This window comes from Corapipo altera, unplaced genomic scaffold, assembly GCF_003945725.1.
Source record: "Corapipo altera isolate COAL_440 unplaced genomic scaffold, ASM394572v1 106, whole genome shotgun sequence".
NCBI lineage: Eukaryota > Metazoa > Chordata > Aves > Passeriformes > Pipridae > Corapipo > Corapipo altera.
In genome coordinates, this window is record NW_020885019.1 from 715,487 (window position 1) to 718,909 (window position 3,423).

The window sequence follows — 3,423 nt, forward strand, 5'->3', positions numbered from 1 at the left end:
GGCGGGGCGCGCAGGTGAGTGGCGGTCGGGTGGGGAGCGGACAGACCCACCGGCGGGGGTTTGCGCGGAGCTATCGACCCACTGGCAGCGGGACCGGGAGCGGCGCGGCGACCGCTTTTTGCCGCCCGGTTGCGGTGAGTCGCGTGGATCCGGGATGCGGTGGGCGGGCACGGCCGGCTCGCGGGGCACCGCGCGGTGTCCCCTCCGTCTCCACCCGCCGCCGGAGCTGGTGGACACGTCGCCCGTGGGGCGGGGGGGATCACTCGTGGGCTGTTCCCAGTGGCTGCGCACAGGGCTGCGGGAAATCGGTGATACTGGCAGGACCTCGTTGCGTGCCGGGGAGGCTGCCAAGGCTCCGCTGGGGTCCTATTGCGGTGCTGCTAAATCCAGCCAGGGTCCCCCGTGGGTCACCCACGGGTGACTGAGAGCTGCCGCCGTCCCACTGCCCTTCCCAACCTGGTGAGCAGCTTGGCGGCGTCCCTGGGGCACCGGGCAGGAACGGCACCGTCGCACGGGGAAGGCAGCTCAGGGAACCACCAGTGCGGCGGTGCCAGTAGAGTCGGAGGGTGTCCCCGTGTCCCGACACGCTGCGCCGCGCCGGTGACCCCCGGGCCTACACGCTGGCAGCGGCGGCTCACTGCTCGGCTGTGCAGCGGTCCCCACCGGGATCGGTGCCTTGGTAGCACCTGCCGAACACCGGTGGACTCTGCCCCGTGCGCCCAGCCCTGCCGTACCTGTCCTCGTCCCCCTGGCTGGCTGCCCCCAGCCACTGTTTGCCCGGGGCGGGGTGCGGTATTTACCCTCCCGCCGGAGCAGATCCACGTCTTGGGCTGCAGCCGCCCTTGACCCGTGGCTGTGCTCACTTGGCGAGGGGACGCAGTGCCGGCTGTGCCGTGGGGTGAGTTGCCCCGTGCCTCAGTTTCCAGCCACCACAGCTGGTGGGAGCGGGGGGCGCGCTGGGACCCCCCGCGCTGGTGGAGGCACGCGGCGATTGCGGCGACTCAAGGCTGCGGTGATGATGCCGGTGCCGGGGACAGAGGGAGGGACTGAGCTCAGGATCTTGGAGCGGGTGCTTGGAGAAGGGGAAACTCTGGGGCAGCGCAGTATGGGGCAACAGGGCTGGGAGTGCCCATGCTGGGGACGGGGGGTGCAGAGGTGAGCGCGGGAAGGTGACAGGTGTGGGGCGACACACACACATCGATGTTTGGTCCTGAGGACCCTCCAAGACCCCCTCCCCGGGCGCAGGTTGCCCCCAGCGCTGCGGTGCTGATCCTGGGGCTGTGGCAGCGTGGCTTTGCCAGCTGGTGCCGTGCACCCTCAGTGCACACGTGGCACGAGCGCGACAGGCCTGAGCACGCGGGGGCGGGGAGTGGGCGGCAGCGGGGGGTGCAGGGCCAGCGCAGCCCCCGCTGCACTCCCGGGCCCCAAGGGGCGTCTGCTGTCCCGTGCGTGGAGCGGGGACTTCTCCTTCGGGGCAGGCGGTGGATGATGAAACCAGGGAGAAATTTCTCCTGGCAGCGCACAGACTGCTGGCGGAAGCCCCCGGGAGCCTGCGCTCCCCCTGCGCCACCACAGCCGCCTTCCCATGGTAACTCCACCGCGGGAGCCGGCGGGGTGCCGGCGGGAGCGGCCGCCCCGTCTGGAGGGTTGGCGCCCGCCTGGCTCCCCGTGGCAGCGCTGGCGTCCCCGACATGCCCCGGGAGCTGCGTGTCCACACCCCAGCAAGCCCTGGGGTGGCCAGAGGACCCGGCGAGGGGCTGGGCTGAAGCCCGTCAAACTGGCTTTGTGCCAGGAAGGTGACGCTTGGGTGGCCGTGCAGGCAGTGGGGGGATGCCAGGGCTGTGGCTAGTGACCTTCAGCGTGCCTGGTGCCTGGCCATGCTCCATGCCCAGGGATGGGCGGCCAGTTGGCATGCACACTGGTGCAGTGGGAGCCACGGGGCCTGGGTGCCCTGTGTCCCCAGAGTTGGTGGCGTGACTTGGCGGGGCCACGGGCGGGGGGGGGGGGGACCAGCCAGGGTGAGGGAAAATGAAAGCAGGTGATGCGGAAGGAGAAGTAGGTCAGGCGAGCTCTGGCCTCTCCTGGCAGCCTCGGCTGCACTGCATGCTCCACTCTGCCTGGCTGTCCCTGCCGTGTCCCCAGGCCCCATGGGCAGCGGCCGAAGTGGGCGGTGAGTAAGGGGGTCCTGCTGCCAGGCGTTGGGTCGTGGGCAGGGTGGGTGCCAGGCACTATCCACCCCAGATACTGGCGGGATGGGGAGCGTGGCTGGGCTGCCTGGCACGTGCTGGGTACGGTGGCGCCCCAGCAATTTTGCTTTGGTTCTTCTCCTGTGGGCATCCTTGGGGGCACAGAGCTGGGGGCAAGGATGTGCAGGAACTTTTGCCCCGCTGCAAGGCCAAGGAGGAAAGGAGAAGGGATTCCTGTCCCTCCTGCTCAGGTGGTGTCAAGGCAGCCGCTACGGTGGGCCTTGGGGAGAGCCATGTGTCCCACAGTGGAGCTCCACAGACACTGTCCTGGGCCCTGCTCCACTATGGAGCTGTGGGGCCATTGCCCTCCCCACAGGGCAGGGCTGGCTGGGGTCTCCCCAGTGGCACTTCATGGGTTGGAGTGGCTGTGGCGGGCATGTCCCCGCTGGCAGTGCTACATGGGCTTGGGGGGGGATTAGAGCCGCCTGCCCCCCTTCCCTCCCTGGGATCAGCCGTGGGCAGCGGGGAGCTGGCAGCAGGCAGCTGCCGTGGGGGCGGAAGCCAGGCTATTTTGGGGGGTATGAAGGGGGGGGGCTGTGGGCTGGCACTGTCCTTGCTGAGTGACCCCACCAAGACCAGCACAGCGCCAGTGCCAGGATGAAGTGTTGGGGCCTGGCCGGCGCCGCTGGCAATGCTCAGTCCCTGAGGTGCTGTGAGGACACATACCTTGCACTGACTAGGAGGTGCCACCGGCCAAGGGGACCCCCTGGGGCTGTGCAGTGTGGTGGGACCCAGGCAGTCTGGCTGCCCTCCAAGGGGCTCCCATGACTCCTGCAGGGCCAGCGGCTCCAGAGCTGGCTCACCCTGGGGCCAGCTAGCAGGCCCAACCACAGGCAAGCCTGCCTGTCCCAGGCTGGGGACTGGCAGAGCCTCATCCTGCTGCCACCAGTAACCCTGTGCCCAGACCGGGTTGCAGGGAGACACATGAGCAACCGAGTTTGGCTCCATCCCAGTAGGGTCCTGGCCAGGCTGGGCTGTGCAGGATGCCCAGCTCCTCCATGCTTCTCTTGGTGCTGGCAGGGGTGGCCTGGGCACTGGCTGGGCTTGGGACCCCTCTGAGAGCCACTCACTTTGACTGCAGTCCTGTCCCCCTGGCTATCAGGTGAAATGTGCCTATTTTCCATCCTTCTTTCCTTCCTTCCTTCCTTCCTTCCTTCCTTCCTTCCTTCCTTCCTTC

The 3,423-nt window shown here is 68.7% G+C and overlaps 1 protein-coding gene across 1 annotated transcript in view; it reads left to right on the forward strand.

Moving 5' to 3' along the window:
• The first annotated feature begins 33 nt into the window (after positions 1–33).
• The window catches only part of ZBTB7B (zinc finger and BTB domain containing 7B), a 13,026-nt gene continuing 9,636 nt past the window's right edge, over positions 34–3,423 (forward strand). The window contains exon 1 of the mRNA XM_027667814.1: positions 34–134. The gene's annotated coding sequence lies outside the window, so the exon portion shown is untranslated. The remainder of the gene's footprint in view (positions 135–3,423) is intronic.